Here is a 17,960-nt window from a genome sequence, read left to right as displayed (position 1 = left end):
GTATCCCGACCAAGACCTGATCCTGTAGCTCTCTCTGGTCCAGTGGTTGCTCTTTCTCTGAGGAAGTCTTGTCTGGAGAGGAAACCAGCTTTTCCTTTCAGAGTTGGTTTCTAGAAAGCTTGGAGTCAAATCTGTGGCTCCCTCACAACAAGTATGCACATCATTATGGGACGTGGTGTTTTACTCTTGGCTCCATTTGAAATCTCCATCGTTTTCTTAATTCTTTCTTAAGACCTCTCTTTGATTCATGCTTTTCCATTCCGGCTTTTATATCCTGGTGAGATACTTCCAGTCTTTTCTGAAAGGAGGTGTGGTTGAGCTACACAGTCCTTTCATTTCCTTCAAGCCTGCAGATCTTTGCCCATGAGGTTTCTTTTACCTGGAAGACCCTTTCCTTTCCCCTTTTTCTCTTTTCACGTTTCCACTCTTTCCCCTTGACATCCCTGAAGCTCTGCCCTCTTTTGTCTGTTTAGATGTCACCTCCTCCATGGGTGTGTTCTCTTAGCCTGTCCCCCGACCATAGTGCTCCTCACTCTCTGCAGAATGGACTGTTTCCTTGTCTGTATCCCCTGCTAGACCATATACTTTGTGAGGCTCGAGACTCTATCTGCCTTCATCAGAGTAGGATTTTGCCTGATACATATTAGAAACACAGCAAACATTTGCTATATGGATGAGAGAAGTTATTTTTATGACCTTCAGTTTTCTGATCTGTCAAGAAGACACTGGTTATCATGTAGGATTGTGGTGAGGATCAAAGAGAGTGATTCATGCAAAATTCCCAGTACAGAGTCCCCCATATATTATGATGTCCTCTCACTTTCAGCCCACTTCCTGTAAGTGATTTATTTATTAGGACATCATTCACTAGGAACCAAATATTTCTTGGGAGCTGTGCATGTTTATCTCCAGGAAGAAAAGTGATTAAGGAGGGCTTCCTGTAGAGGTGGAGCCTGTGGAAGCATTTAAAGGAGTTAAGACTTCAGACAATAGCCAGCCTCAGAGAGGGGTGGTGGAACGTGGGCTGTGGAGAGGGACCAATCCTGGGGCCAGCAAACAGCCCTCGACTTCATCCTTCTAGGTCACTACTCTGTTTTTGCGGGGTTTTTTTTGGGGGGGGCGGGGGTAATTGAGGAGGTATTGGGGATTGAACCCAGGACCTCAAGCATGCTAAGCATATTTTTTACCACTTGAGCTATACCCTTCCCCCAGGTCACTACTCTGATTTTCAGGAGGCAGCCTTGACAAATGCAACGGACTTGGGGCTCAGTATTAGTGGACCTCTGATGAGCAGGTCCTGGGAGTCGTGAGCTCCTTTGTGCATATATTCCCTCTTTGTGGCTCCAGAATTTAACATATTTCCCTATTCTGAAGCCTGGTGAACTCAGTTGTCTAAGCCACTTCTCCCTTGGCTTTCCCTTCAGCCAGTAACACAGTTTATAGTGTCTATTCTGTACCCAAACTCCTTTTACCCCTTTGGCACTTAAAGTAACAGAGCTTCCAAAATGGTCAGAGACTATCTGCACACATGTCTCTGAGATCACTACACAGTGATGTAAGAAATGCTACCTCTTTACTTATGGGAGGCAAGATTCCTTCCACAGATGTGGATTGAACCCCTCCTGAGTGCCAGGGACTGGGAAAAGAGGTATCCAAGGATGAGTAGCTTGGTCCATTATCCCCCAGCCAGGAGAGGATCTGTAGTAGCTGTTCTAAGAGTGGCCTCAGCCTCTTTAAAGCCTTCATAGTCTGTTTCTTCTTCCCCATCTTGACAAGTCACCCAGACAAATGATTCAAGGGCAAATCATTGTGCTTGCTATACAAAGGCCCCTTCTAATCGTATCTGTCTCCTAATAACTGCTGTAGAGCCCCTCCTACAGGAAAATTCCAGAACTGCAGCTGGAGGATCTGGGAAGAAATGGCACGCAATGCCAGGCTTAGGTGAGTAGCGGGGAGGTCTCCAGTCCTTTCTGGGGGCTCCCTCCATCTCAATGTCTCACTCTCCCCATTCGCCAACAGAAGCCAGAATAAGGAGTGAGAGGAGGAGGCACTCCATCTCTTTCACCATCTTTGCTTTCCTGCTTCCTTTTAATATGATGGAGATCTTAACATTTAAATATGGCTACTTATAATGTACATACTGTTTCAGTACAGCCCTAGCTCAGGGCTATGGACATAGTAAGGTCTTAAATAAATATATAGGGTTTGCTTGGTTTTAAGTCTTTGATTCTTGGAATCAAATGTGAAAGACAACTGGTATCCTCAAATGTTCCTTGTTTCACGTGGAACCAAGAGGCTCTGAGCGGCAAATCTCAGAATGAGGAACCATCTGTTTCTTCTATGGCCAAAGGGAACCAGAAAGGAGAGTCAATAGGCTGTTCTTTTAGTCCCCATGGTGTCCAAGATCTAGGTTTCCATATTGAAAATGGAGACCATGCAGATACCAAAAAATTATACCAACAATTCCCTGTCAAGATCAGCTGAGCAAGCACAGTATTGGCTGGAAAACCCTGACCTCGTTTATTAAAACAATAGTTCCTCAGGACACTATAGAATTTCACTAATAACTAGCTGAATATATGTTTCAGCCTGGTAATAATGGCTAGCAAACTAAGAGGTACTTACACTTAATTATACCTCTAGCGTTCAGGCTGGCACAGAGGGAGGCCTTAATTATCAATGTGTTATGCCCCTGCTTTACATATAACAAATGGCCTTAATATGGCTATTCATGTTATAGTTTAAACATCTCGGTAATTAGGAAGAGGAAAATAGGTGTAGCAGAGGGAGCTGTCTGCTTCCTGAGCTCTATATGTGACCTTCTGCGCTCTGCACCTCTGAACTGAGACTCTCAGCTGAGGGAGGCAGGATCAGCCTTGGGTATGGCGTGGATATTCAGGCACATGACAAGGCTAAGGTGAGAGCTACTCACAGAATTATATCCATTTACTTAACATATCTACTGAATACCTCCTATGTGCTGAGCACTGTTCTAATAATCACAGGGGATGCCAGAAAACAAAACAGACTCAGATCCCTGCTTCTGTGGAGCTTATATATGAAGCTGGTGCAGTTATGGAAGTGATAACTGGCTCAGAGATAGTCACCAGTAGTGGGCTTGCCCTCTGCCCTGTCCCGTCTTGTGCTTCCTTCAACAACTTGGATGAAGACATAAAAGGCAAGTGATCGATTCTGCAGAGAGTATGAGTGAGCACCCACCAGTGCAGAGCACGGTCCTTACGTGATTTCTCATCCTCACCACAACCTTGCAAGGCACTTACACTATTATCATCCCTTTCATTTCAGATCACAGAATTCTGTGGGACTTATGTGGATTTCCCATCCAAGTTGGCTTCCCTCCCTCTGAAGATGCAAGGCTGAAGATGGTGTAATTAATACTGGATAATGAGATGAGGATTCCAAAAGTCTTTATTATCTGAATAAATGAGCTCAAACTAACAGTTTGCACTGGGGGTGTAATATAAAGCAATCAGATCTGAGACACAACGTTTAGAGACCTGAATCCTCTTGGCACTATTTTTGATGCATTATCTATTTCTGTGATTACTTCCTGTAGTTTATGAGGTTTTTCCCTGTACTCTGGAGGAAGTTGTCATTTAAAATACAAGATTAATAAATTTAATAGCCAAGTTTAAGTTTAAGCAGCCATGGTCAAGGTGATTTAGGGGTTGATCTCTGTTCTAGCTATCTCTCACCGTGTAATGAACCAACCCCAAACCCAACGATGTAAAATAACAATCATTTCACTATACTCACTGATTCCGAGTCAGGGATTTGGACAAGGCATGTCAGGATCAATTTGTCTCTTCTCCACAGTATATGGGGCCTCATCTGGGAGGACTGCAATGGCTGGGGGGCACTCAGATATCTGGGGGCTGGATTGGTCTAGAGGGTTCTTCACTCACATGTCTAGTGTCTGGGCTGGTGACCTGAAGGCTGGGCTCAGCTGAGACTGTCTCCTGGAGGTCTTCCATGTGGCTTGGGCTTCGACACAGAATGGCAGCTCAGGGAAGCTGGATTTCTTAAATGGCAGACTGAAGCTCCAAGAGCAAGTATTCTAGCAAATTAGGTGAAAGTCACATGGAATGGAATCATTTCACCATAACCTAGCAGTCAAAGCAGTCCCAAGTCTGTCTAGATTCAAGGGGAGGAAATATGGACCCTATCTTTTAATGAAAGAAGTATCAGTGAACTTGTGGCCATATTTAAAAACCATTGCATCCCTAAGAAACATATCCTCCCTGTGGGTCTTTAGCTCAATTTACTTTGCCAGAGTAATTCCCAATTTGCAGAAGGAAAAACTGGGAAGGGAGGATGTGACTGTTGTTTTTCAACTCTTTGAAAGACTGTCACATGCAAGAGAGAACAAATTTAACTCTCAGGCTTCAAGTACAGAACTAAGAGCCAGTAAGTAAATATCAGAGGAGAACTTCCTAGATTCAGGGATGTCTGTCAGTGGCCGGACCAGCTAGGAAGATAGTGAAGTCTCTGCTTTTTGAACTATTGATAAAGCACAAATCAAGAATGTTCTAGAAGAGTTTCAGGCATTGTCTGGGAGGTTGGAGTAGATGATTTCTTTAGGAAAGCAAAGGCAGTGAGTGACTGCACATCAGAAACATCAGCACAGGTATGGGGAATGATGAATAATAGTGCAAGACTTCAATTGTCTTTTTCCAAATTACCTCCAGAGAATATGATTTCAGGGATATTGGGAGGGCCTGATGGTATCTCCCCTTTAACACTCCTCTCCTATATTGGTGTCTGAAATCCACCTATAAGAGACTAATTCTTTTAATTTAAGCTTTCGATCCTTGTTCAAATGTAACAAAACACCCTGGGAGAGGTGAGAGCTGAAGCTCTTTTGGGTTAATTTGTAATTTAACACGAATGTGTTCCAAGTCCTATTCTGTGAGCATAATTTGACAAGAAAAGACAGGGCCTGGAGCTTATAAGAAAGGATGAAGGGGAAATACACCAAAAGGAGAGAAACGATGGTGCAGGGTTTGGGGGAGATGCACAAATTTCTGGGAGAGCTGAGACTTAACATGGCAACCCTGATGGAGGGTTGATTCTTCAGCTTAATTTAAACGGATGAGAAACCACAGTTTTCTGAGCAAAGCGGTAGAAAGTGGGTGCCCTGTTTGCTACGGTTTCTGAACTTGAGAAATGCAACAATGACCACAGACTCCTCTTCCCTGCTTGGAGCAGTGGAGGGGAGGCTCATGTCCCCTCATATAATCCTGTCCCCACACTCTGCTAGAACAGAGATGATCTGAGGCCGAACCACTTCCTGAGAAGTCATGTCAGTCTCTGTATAAACAAAGTAAAAATCGCAACCATAAATCTTCAAAGCAAGAGAAATCCCAGAGGAGGACAGAGATGGTGTGGGAGGCAGATGCAATCCAAGGGGAAAAAGCTTCAGGTTGTGCACATTAGATCTGGTCCTTTAAAAACGACCTTTTTAGAAGGGCGAGGGATGGCAGAGATTCAAACAAAGACTATGAAGTGTAAGGCATCAACAGAGCCCTCCATACAGGGAAGAACAAGTAACCAACAGACTCTTGCACCCTTCCTCGCCCACACTACCCACACACCCCAAAGAATTTCTGATCGAAGAGGGCAAGATAAAATGTTTCAACCTATGTTGAAGATTCCGCAGTCCCCACCCCACCCCCAATTTCCATTTCTGCATTCTCCTTCCCTTACACAGGCCAAAGTGCGCCCCGGTAAAACCAGCTGTCAGGAAAGCCTTTGATGTCAGCTATTTGCATCTTAATGTGACGTAAAGACAATGGGCTGCCTCCCTAAGCATATTTCAGTTTGAAGGCTGATCTTAGGACAGGGTGAAAGACTGTCCTCCAAGGGAATTTAAGCTAGGGAAGAGCCATTGGGCAGATGCCGGGGAAGGGGAGGTGACTGCGGGGAGTTCCGCAGACAGCTGCCACTTCCATTTTGGGGGGGGGCGGGTGCTGGGCGGTCAGCTGCTGGTTCACTTGCAGGAGGCCAGAGGATTTGGGTTTTGGGCTGGATGCTTCGCTCCTGGAGAGCACATAGTGAGTGGAGCTCAGGCTCTGGTCCACAGTGAGTTGATGTGCCCCTCTCTCTACCTCAAGCTTTCTTCCTGTGGTCTAGAGAGGAGCCAGCTCACTGGGGCTCCACATTACATGAGCAGTGGCCCCAGGGATCTAAGCATGCCAGGAGACAGGTCTTCCTCCCAGCTACAGGAATTTTAATTGGGTTGTAAACAGACAACTATGAGACCAAAGGAGAGATCTTCCAAACGGAGACTTTGCATGATCCTAGTACTTCAGACCCATGGAGATCTTAGGATGAGAAGTCCCCAAGGAACACCAAGTGCTATTTATTTTCACCAATATATATAAAATGAGCCCTGACTCTGTCATGCACTGCCAATAAGCAGCTCTACAGGATCGCGACAAATCAGAGGTCCCCAAGGCCCCATAAGGTTATTTTCCTAGCATTACACATCCTCCAAGCCATAGATGTCACAACACTGCTCTAGCAGAGATTGAATATCATCCCATCATTAGAAGATGGAAAGTAAATTCAATATACAAGATCAAATGGAGACATTTCTTTTTCTTTTCTTTTTTATTTTTTTAAATTCAATTCCTGAACCAGTAGATCTTGGTTGCAAGGAGCTTTTAAACTTTCCCAAGCACAGTTACAATGTGATGCTCAACAAATCCATTTCAAAGGGTCCATTTGATAGGATTAGGGGGAAAGAATCAATGGCTCTACAGATTCATTTAGCATAGATCTTGTCCAAAGAAAGGAAAAATCTTGGAACTCAATATGAATAAATTTAAATGTGACTCAGGAGAGAGAGCATTTTTTAATACATGAATCTGAGCTATGTGAAACCAGCAGTAATAAATAAGACATAATACTATTGATGGCCAATAAACAAGAATGAATGTCTGAAATAATATCACATACTAGAAACCAACTTAGACAGCGAACATCCCACTCAGTCAGATAGTAACCCTTTATTGGTCCACACTCACAGAAACTCAAGCTGGCTACAGAGGGTGCAGTTGTGGGGATTCTGCAAGGCATCTGCGTGTGGACTTGTGCTGCCCTAACACTGAGAAAAAAATGAAATCACTTATTCATCATCGGAGGAAAGACCCAGAGTCTCTCACATTTGCATCAGTTATTATAAAGCACCTTTGCTAGGCAATTTTCTTTTTAGATTTGTTATAAAAGTGTTTTGCATAAAAAAATAGGACCCCAACTCCTGCCTGAGTACTAAGGAATGTTTAGTGTGTCTATAATTTCAGTATTTCTGCTGTGCACTCTGGATATGAAGATCTCTAGTACCTTAAATTTTCTCTTTTCTTATAGTAATTAGAGAAAAGATTGGTCAGTCTGACAGTGAGTAGTTTGGGTACTAAGAAGCATGTTTGGCTTCCGAAGAAAGGAAGCTCTCGTGGTGTTTATAGGACATATACTTGTCACTAGGAAGTTTCCCTGATGCGATGGTAGCTTACAATTATACTACCAGGCAAAATATCCCTGAGATCATGGAATACAGAGGTTCATACCACACTAATGTACTTCAAACATATAGTTTATCGAATCCTTTCAAAAACACAGCCAGAAGCAAGAGGGGATAAATGAGGTAGGGAAATACACTTAAGATAGGGAGCAGGTGGGGTCAAGGGACCAAAATACCTGATCTTCAGTAACCCAGTGTTCATATAACCTGTCTCTCTCTCTGCCTAATCAGCCTTTCCTACAGATGGCAAGTTATGCAGGTAAGAGGTGAGGTTTAAGCAAGAGGTCTCAGCCCCAAGGTGCCTGAAACAAACACAAGTTTGTTGTATCAGAGAGTTACAGGGGAAGTCTCCCCACTGATAACTATGCCAATCAGCCTGATAAGCAGCTTTGGATTTTATCTACATATCCTTAAGCAAACGGTACATGATGCCAGGAGGGGTATGACTAATGGGTGGTCAATTTAAGACCACATGAATATGAAGTGTCTCACATTCTTCGTATATATCTAGAGGTTCATGAATATTTGTTGCCTCTTGGTCCTTCTGGTCTTTTCTATCTATGTTCAGCTATACATGCTTTACTAACTTAATCCATGTCTAACCTGTCTCATGGGTTAATACCTTACTTATCTATACCTAACACATGTCATGAATTTTGTCAATGTCTCTTGAACTATCTGCTCTTTATTAGCTATAGCTCATGTATCTTAGGCGTTTCATCCACTTGACTGTTTTCTTGTCTTCTACAGCAGAACTGAATATTCTCAAAGAATACAGCAAATACACACTGCAGTGTTGATGGCCTATATGCTGATTCCCTTCACTTCAAGGAGGTATTTAGCCATTCATCCCTTCTTCCATCTGCCCAGTGATGCAACAAACATATAATGAGCAGCTATTAATTGCCAGGCACCGACCTAGGCTGTGGGCATACGTGGATGAAGATGATACAGTCTAGCCTGAAAGGGATGACAGTTTAGTACTAAAGAGAGGCATAAAAATACCAACAGGAAGTGTCAGGGGTTTTGTAATAAATTTTTGTGTAGAGACTAAGTGAGCCAAAGAACCACACGGTCCTGTCTGCAGGGTGTGTGTGTGTGGGAGAGACAATGATATGGCTTCTTAGAGGATGTGGGGCTCGAACTGAGTCTTGAGAGATGAATGTTTCCCAGGAAGAGGGGAGAGGAAGGGCCTTCCAGAAAGAGAGAGCAGGGCAAGTGCAGCCACAGAAACTTGGAGAATTTGCTGAAGTGTCCCAGGCCAGGAAGGGGCAGAGAGAGGAGGCCAGATGGTGGGTTGCCTTGAAATCTTTTTTTTTTCAATTGAAGTATAGTTGATTTACAATGTTGTGTTAGTTTCAGGTGTACAGCAAAGTGATTCAGTTGTGTGTATGTGTGTGTGTGTGTGTGTGTATAAAAAATCCTTCTCAGATTCTCTTCCATTATAGGTTATTACAAGATATTGAATTTAGTTCCCTGTGCTATACAGTAGGTCCTTGTTGTTTATCTGTTTTATACATTGTAGTATGTGTTTGTTAATCCCAAATTCCCAGTTTATCCTTCCCGCCTCCCCTTCTGCTTTGGAACCATAAGTTTGTTTTCTACGTTTGTGAATTGATTTCTCTTTTGTAAATAAGTTCATTTGTATCTTTTTTCTTTATTTTTTTTTAATTTATTATTGTATTATTTTGGTGGGGGGAGGTAACTAGGTTTATTTATTTCTGGAGGAGGTACTAAGCATGTGCTCTACCACTTGAGCTATTACCCCCACCCCCCAATTTGTATCATTTTTTTAGGATTACACATATAAGTGCTATCATATGATACTTGTTTTTCTCTGTCTGACTTGCTTCACTTAGTATGATAATCTCTAGGTCCATCCATGTTGCTGCAAATGGCATTAGTTCATTCTTTTTTATGGTTGAGTAATATATATATATATACCACATCTTCTTTATCAAGTCATCTGTTGATGGACATTTAGGTTGGTTCCATGTCTTGGCTATTGTAAATAGTGCTGCTATGAACCCTGGGGTGCTTGGATACCTTGAATTCCAAGAGAACACAAGAATAGACTGTTTCTTTAAATGTCTGATCCCATACTCTTCATAGTGTGAAGGGAAACTCCCATCAGGTCCCTCTCTGAATTGTGTGATTTATTATTTGAGAGGACTTAACTTCTTAGAATCCCTTCTTCCTTGTCTGTTTCATGGAAATAATAACCTCAAGCTCAAAAGGTTATTGTGGGGATTGAGAGAGTTTACGGAAGTGCTTAGCTCGCTGCCTGGCACCTCGAAAGCCTCCAAAAAAGGGTAATAATCATTAACGTAACCATCTTCATGACCATCAACTTCCCAGAGGGTTGAGTAAGATCTACAGGGTTTTGGTATATGAGACAACACAATCATTTACAGAATGCCTAGTGACATTCAGAGAAACATTCAGAAGGTAGCACTTGTCCACCCTTAGAGCAGCACAAACTTAACAATCGTTACCTGGATAGGAAGCTATACCTGAGCCATACCGTGAAGTTCCCTGGAAATAATGATAACACTGTCCTGTGACTCCATTAGTCTGTCCAAAATGTGGAAAGATGCAGTCTGTTTAATTTGGTGACATTTGGGGCAGCAAGGACATTTGAAACCCATATCTTTCTAAGTTAACATCATGTCATATTGGAAATGCTTATCTTGAAAAGATGGCTTGGACGAGGCGCCGGGGAATAATGCCGTGAGGTCTCAGCTGCCTTGCTGGGTCACGGCTGGGAAGACGGTGACGTGCCTTTGTTTCGGGCTGACAGAGAGACAATGAGAAATGTCTGGAGATGATTTATATTGCCGGCATCTTCAAAAATGAGACGATGGAGGGAAAAATATTACCCTGGGCAGGGCTGGTGGTGTGAGGAAATGATGATTCAGTTCATCGCTTTGACCCTATGCAGTGCTTTGTTTAAAATTGCACTGGGCAATTCCTTCAGCCTCAGGAAGAGAAACAACTCTTGTCAATAAATTATAGCGGATGTGGGGAAATCACTCCCAGGGTGAGGTCTGGGACTGAATGAGTCCCATGAGGTCAGTGCCCACAAAAGCAGCTGCCAAAATTTACATTTTTCCATTTGCCCATTCACAGGGTATATAAATCCACATAATGTAGCCATAGATACCCTGTCTGCTGGCCATGCGCTGGGATAGAGGTGGGGGAGGGCACATGACCCTGAGCTGCTAAACATGCCTGACAAATGCAGGCTCTGCTTTAGAACAACCTGACTGCTTCTGGCATCTTTTATAGATTTCTGGAATCTTCTGAAAAAGTCAGTCCCTTATTAGAAAATAATTTGTACTTAATGCCCAAATTCTACTGAGGATAAAAATATTTAAATCTATAAAGATATATTTTTAATTATAAAAATCAGACATACATATGTATGTTGCAAAATTTTCAAGAGTACTTAAGTGCAGACAAAATAAATTGAAAGCCCTTCCCTCATTGTTTCCTTATTGAGTGAAGGGCTTAATGCTTCCTTTTTCTTATTTCCCCAGCAGAGTTGTGGAAACACAGGGCTGACACCATTCTCTGAGAAGAGGAGAAAGATTTGACTTCAGTCATGTGGGGGATGGATGTGTGGCTCATTCACACACCAACTTTTGTCCATGACCTTTGGCAATCCTTTCTTGTGTTGGAATAGAATTTTCCAGTTGACAAAGCACTTTCAAATGCATTCCACTTGACCAATACCCTGTACAGTAGGAGGTTAGGGTAAGTATCATCAGTGTTGAATTAGCGCTGGTTTCCAGAGTAGTTGGCCAAGGTCACCTAGCATAAGGCAGAGCCAGAGCTGGCACTCTGTGCTGTGACAAGCCTATCCCTCCAGTTCCCTGAGAAGGCCAGGTGGAGGCCTGCCTGCAGTGTAAAGAGTGGCTCAGGCTACACAGATAAGGGCTGGGGCCCGGGTCTGACTCAGAGAAGTCCCTCAACAGATAGGTCGCCATTAGTATCAGAGCATCTTTAGGTATCATCCCTTCTACCTTTACCACCTTGACTGTATCGCAGTCTGGATTTGCTGAATGATTATGAAGGCCAGGACAAGGAAATTTTGGGGTGGGGAAAATGTGGGTCTTCTCCTATGTCCCTTTCATATACTGCGAGTCAGGAATGCTTTTGCTTGAGAAACACAATTTCATCTCTAACTGCATTGGAAGGAAGAGGATAATGGAAATTTTAATGAAAACGCCGACGCAGTGAGAATAGGAATTCGTTCTTTTGCAATAGGAAGCAGAGATTTTGCTCAACGGGCAACAAAACCTTTAGTTTGTGTTCATGAAAATTATGATCCTCTCTGGCTCCACTGAAATTTAAACCAAGGGGAAAAAAAGAATTTAAAAGTTCAGATGCAGTTCACTGGGAAGTTTGTCTCCAGACTTCAAGAATATTTCAATTTTTCACAAGGGCACACGAAAAAAGAGGCTGGAGTTTCATACGAAAGAACACAGATTCCCTAGGTCACAAGGATGCTAGCTGTCTGTGCTTTGTAGCTCATGACAATGAAACAGCAGGATTAACAGTGACAGGCGGGACTCACCATAACCAGCCTGGAGGGCTGTGCCATTAGCAGGACTGCACTGCAGTGGTGGCGCTACTGTTCCATCAAGGTCTAACGCATGCGTGTGCTTGGTGGGTCCCAGGTGGGGACGGGGGAAGTAAAAGTGAGAGGTGTGTTGTATGTGTCTATGGGACAGAGAGACCAAGTTTGATCAACTGTGACGCCTGAGCCAGACTGGTGAACCTACTACAGGAGGCTCCAAGTGGGTGCAACTCCAAGTTACAAAGCTGTAGCCGCGGAGTGGTAGGAGGAGACTGCAGTGTCCATCTGCCACCTAGTCTTCCATGGAAAAGAGAATGAAAATGCAGTTTCACAGAAGCATCTCCTCGTATTTGTAATGGCAGACACTGCTGATATCCAACTGTCTGGAGGAAACCCACCATGTCCTTTACCCACAAAGAAGAATACTCTGCGACCAGATGTGTGGGTTTTCCACACCAAGCAATTCCGACACCAACTGCCTGGAGTTAGTGCAGATCCCACAAGTTAAAGTCCCACAAGACTGTCCCCACTTCAGACACCAATTGTAAGTAGTGGGTCTCCAGGTCACTCACAACTTCTGCCTGACTTGGCTACAAATGGGAGGTTCCCATGACCCCCTCTGGGGTTCAGTCATTTGCTATAACAGTTCACAGAACTCAGAGAAACCCCTGGTTATGTTCACTGGTTTATCTTATAAGAAGGGATCAGATGAACAGCTAGAGGAAGACATGCATAGGGCAAGGTCTGGAAGGGCCCTGAGTGCAGGAGCCTCTGCCGTCGTAGAGTTGGGGGGCACCATCCTCCCAACACACAGATCTGTTCACCTACCCAGAAATTCTCCAAGCCCCATTCTTTGGGGATTTTTATGGAGGCTTCATCATGTCAGCATGATGGATTATTAATTCATTTTCCAGCCCCTCTCCCCTCTCTGGAGGATGGGGGTGTGGGATGGAAAGTTCCAAGCTTCTAATTGTGGCTTGATCTTTCTAGTGACCAGTCCTGATCCAGAAGCCCACCAAAAGTCACCTCATTAGAACGAAAGACATTTCTACCACTCAGGAAATTACAAGGTTTTAGGAACTCTGTGTCAGGGTCAAAGACCAAATATTAACAGGAACCAGAGGCAGAGACCAACATTTATACATTTCTTATTATTTCACAACAAGTGAAATCACATTTCCTTACCTTTTATTACTCAGAGAATGACACACTTTTTTCCAGGAGGAGGAAACTACATTCACAACTTCCCTTGCTGGTACAGATGATCATATGACAAATCATAGCTCTGACCAATAAGAAATAGAAGTCTACTGGGTATTTCTGGAAAAGCTCTGGTCTCCTGGTTTCATGCCTCCCTCTCTGTCATAGTTTACAAGAATGGCCACAAATCTTCCCATTTCTATACTTTTGGAATGGACTTTGCAACTCCTTCCAACAAGAGACAAAGACAATTTCTGCACCCCTTGGCTCTGGGTTGTGACTTGCTTTGGCCAGTGCACAATAGCAAACAGGACAAAGCAAAACAGAAATGCGATGGCCAAATGGAGTTTTCCCTCTCTGGGAAACCTGAGACCACCATGGGAAGACACCAGGGCTAGCCCGCAGCATGATGAGGAACGTGTGTCCCAGGGACTCCCATTACACCCATTGCTTTGGCCAACAGCACACCAACAACCAGTGTCATGAACGAGCCACGCTAGATCATCCAGCCTCCAGCACACCCACCAGGTGACTGCAGCTGCATGAGTGAGCCCAATAGAGATGGGATAAGCTAGCCTAGACCTGAAGGACTACTCCGCTGACTGACATAATAGTGGTTGTTTCAAGCCATTAGGTTTGGGGCTTTGTTTGTTACCCAGCAAAAGCAAATGGGTCTATACTTCTCCCCAGGTCGCTTTCTTCTTTCTACCTGGAATGTGGACGTGACTCTAAAGATGGAGCAACTACCTTTGCAACCACAGAGATGAACACATTTCAGAAAGAGAGAAGTGACCGGCCAACTGATGAGGCTTTAGAACTAATGGCTGTACCATCCCAGGACTACCTGCCTCCGGACTTTTTGCTTTTTGAGAAAAATACAATCCTATGTGGCTAAGCCACTTACTTTCATCCAGTTCTTAGTTGCAGACATTAGAATCTACATCAGGTAATTTACGTAGGAAGCGGTTTATTAAAAGACATTAGTTAGCTTAGAGAACCTTTAGAAATGTAGAGAAGAACCAACGTAAGATTCTGCTTAACCAGGAAGAGGGCAGCCAGATACACCAGAGCCAGGAAGAAAGACTAACCACCATGCAGGACTGTCCAGTGGAAAAGCAAGTGTCACCACCTCCCACTTCCCTGTACCTATGTTATCATGGAATGGACGCCAAAACTTCCTCCAGGCTCTCCCTGGAAAACGGAGGCCCCTGTCCATACTCTGTCTGTCTGTACCCTCCACATGCAGCCACTCCCACTCTACTCACACGTGCTTCAAAAATCTCATGCAAGAGCATCTGCTTAGTAGAACCATGTGTTTTATCCACCCCATCTTCACCAGTTGGTGAAGAACGGGTTCCTGCTGGAGGATTATGAGGATGGCTGAACTCGTGACACCAACACTGGATAGGAGAGATGGACAGCATTTTCTTCATTACACGTACTCACAGTCTGGGAGAGGGGGCCCTGCACACCATGTGGGAGCACATGTGTTCAGAAACAGGGTTAACAAGTAGGGCTGTGCAAGGCAGGCTTTGAAGTAGCAAGAGGCTGAGGTGACCCCTGGTTCCCATGGGAGGATATGATTGGCTTACTTGAGTAATTCACAGGCTTCGGGAAGCTGAGACCTGATACTGAAGGATAAGCAGGCACTGGGCACGGTGGTCCCCATGATAGGAAGGACTGTTTGGCCAAGGGACCTTGGCTACTGAGGCAAAATGGGCCGAGACTTGAGATTAGGCCTTTAAGGCCCCTGGAATTGTACCAGATGTCAAGACAGCACCTAATAGTTAGTCTAATTTCAGGCTTACACCATATCATGTCTCAAGCAAGCACCCTCACTGGAGGGGATTTCAGAAGTGTGATCTTAGCTTCCTACTCTCAGGAAGGTAAGCTCGAGGGGGTCAAAATAAGTGATAAGTGAGCAATAGTCCACCTCTTTGTCATCCAACATCCATATACACCCTTCTTTCCATAATTAAACTTTCAGATCACAACATCAGCCACAATAGCATGCACTGACCTGCTGTCATGTAACTCTTCCTTATATAAGTGAAAATGCACTTACCTTCTCCCCAAAAGGGAAGTCTCAGTGCTTCTACTTCTGCATGAAATTTATTTCTTCTCTCGTGTAGTCACAATCCTGTCTACTTATCCAGTAGCCTGAGGAAAAAACAGTGGGGGGAAGGGAGGGGAGAACTGTAAATACACACTCATATGTACTTTCTCACACATCCACCAGAGACAGGGAGACAATTTAGGTAGCTACTATACTATCCTCTGCAACTAGTAGGGAGCAGTGACTGGAGGGAACAGCAGTGCCCAGTAGGAGTGCCAGTGGGGCCAGGCAGATGCCCTGGGGCCAAATGGACATGGTCCTATGTGGGGAGGCCTGGAGCAAAGAAAGGAGAAAAGGGGAGCTGAACAGATTGTACAGAAGCACATATGAGACCAGCCAGGGCTTCTGGAAATACCAGAGGGAGAATTTTTGCAGGGGTCTGGGTTCCTGCATTATAAGTAAAACTTAGAAACTTAGAAAGGAAGAAAAGCAAAATGCATGTTAAAGATTAAAAAAGACACAGTCATGCCCCCCAAAATGAATGTCCAGTTGGGAAAACAATTGTTCAACGTGCAAAATACCTACACAAAAAATACATGTAATGTAAGATTAAGGATGTCCCAGTTCTATAAGAAGTACAGGGACAAGGAAGGAAGGAATTGGGTGATCTAGGAAACACAACAGATCACCATGGTGTCCAAGAGCCTGCACAGTGCCTCTGCTGTGTTCTCAGAGAGGACAAGAGCTACCAAGGCTCAGAGAAGTTAAGTGACTTGCTCTAGGTCACACAGGAACAAGTAGCAGGGCAAGATTGAATCCCCCAGGATAGCACAACATGGCAAGCCATAATGGACTGACTTGTAGGAAATAAGTCCTATGCTGGTTTCCCCTTGTACTTTGCACTCTCCTCTCAAAGAAAAGAGCTACTGTGTATTTTCAATTAAGTCATCTGATTTCCTCATGTCTTCAGGAGGCAAACTTCCCCAACCAGTCATCTGTTTCTCAGCTGAACTTTTCTGTCTAATAATAGGGGAAAAAGTAGTTTTTGTTATAATAGTATGTTATGTACCGTGTGATGGAAAGGACGCATAACCGGAAGTCAGGAAACCTGAATTCTTCTCCTGGCTTCATCAGCAATGACTCGGGGGGATTTCAAGTAAGTCACTTCATCTCTGTGGGCCTCTGTTGCTGCATCTGCAAAATGAAGGGTTTGGCTTAGGTCAGTGGTTTTCCAGTGGTTCCTTAGAACCCTAAGATCCCATGGTAGCACCCAAAGAACAGATAAGAGGGAGCCCAAATGGGCAAGACTTCAGGTCCCCCATTCTACTTTAATTTTATATATTGCAGCTCCCAGGCTAAAAAAAATAATCATCTAGAGGATTGCCCAGGCTCTAATAATCTGTGATTCCAAGGCATTTGGTTGATGGTTCTAAAGATAGCTCCATGCCCACATGCCTCAAATGAGTAAAATTTTGGATGGACTAAAAATAACGGATGCTGGTTTGATTTCTGGATTTTTTCAGAATGGCTCAGAGAGAGTGGACTGAGAAAAATGTTTTGTGAATAGGGAATAATTTTGCTTTCCTGCCAGGATTTATTGCATAAGCACGTTTTGTCCTTAGCAGCACCAGCCCCCGTGTGACCACTATTCCACTGTATGCACATAAACTGGAAGATTCGTACAGGTTGGGGCCACACAGTGTCCAGCGTGGAAATTAACTGTCAGAACCTTCTAAAAAAAGTCAGTGGGAAAGATGAGAAAGTTCCCTGTTTCTTCCTCTAGAATTATAGCCATATTAGGAATTTATTTAGTTATATTATAAATAACCTATTACTATGACAACGAAGACAATTACACTACAGATACATTTAAAGAGAATTTCTAGGCAAGTGAATATACCCTGCTTCAGTCCAGAACAGCTGTTAAATGGTCTGCTAATAGAAGGGCCATAAGAAAACAGAGATTCTCAATTTATGTTGCTTGCTATTAAAGAAAAGTTGTTCCAGATGCTCAGACTTTCAATTAATGAAATAGAAACAATGATACATGGAACACAAAGTAAAATTTAGGAAAATTCGGGAATCAAGATAATTGGAATTTTTGTTTGTTTGTTTACAGATAAAGGGACCATTAGGACTGCCTTTAAGTGAATGAAGACATTTTGTGAATTAAATCCTTCCTGATCATTTCCTATATTCCTAAAAGAACAAGGAGGAAATGGTCTTATATTTAAGAGAAAAGATCTTGATTTGTTAACCAAAATGATTTGAGATTTTTTTGGTAGTAAAACACTGGGGTGGCCCCAGATCGCTTGCCATCTGGCCATCTGTCTTGGATAGTTGCCCATTTAAAGGCAAATGGTTGGAGAAGAGGATCTTTATGATTTTTTATAACTGTATATGGAGCATATTTAGAAAGTGAGCTGGTAAAATTATTAGTAGTGTATTGCATCTTTTAAACATCCTTTTCTTACACCTGATATCATTTGGGCTGTGGGAAAGGGTTAGAGGCAGCGTTTCCCGTGGTGCAGGGAAAAGAACTGAAACAGGCCCGTAGGAGATGAAAAGCCTTAACCATG

At 43.5% G+C, this 17,960-nt stretch overlaps 1 long non-coding RNA gene across 2 annotated transcripts in view; it reads right to left on the bottom strand.

The window, feature by feature from the left end:
• LOC105095792 (uncharacterized) overlaps positions 1–17,960 on the bottom strand; it is a 249,117-nt gene that overhangs the window by 88,556 nt on the left and 142,601 nt on the right. For both annotated transcript variants that reach the window (XR_010377330.1, XR_837780.3), the window contains exons 5-6: positions 16,451–16,575; positions 15,391–15,485 (exon numbers count right to left, since the gene is read on the bottom strand). This is a non-coding gene — a long non-coding RNA (uncharacterized LOC105095792). The remainder of the gene's footprint in view (positions 1–15,390; positions 15,486–16,450; positions 16,576–17,960) is intronic.

Source organism: Camelus dromedarius, chromosome 22 (assembly GCF_036321535.1).
Source record: "Camelus dromedarius isolate mCamDro1 chromosome 22, mCamDro1.pat, whole genome shotgun sequence".
NCBI lineage: Eukaryota > Metazoa > Chordata > Mammalia > Artiodactyla > Camelidae > Camelus > Camelus dromedarius.
This window is presented reverse-complemented; position numbering and strand designations above follow the sequence as displayed.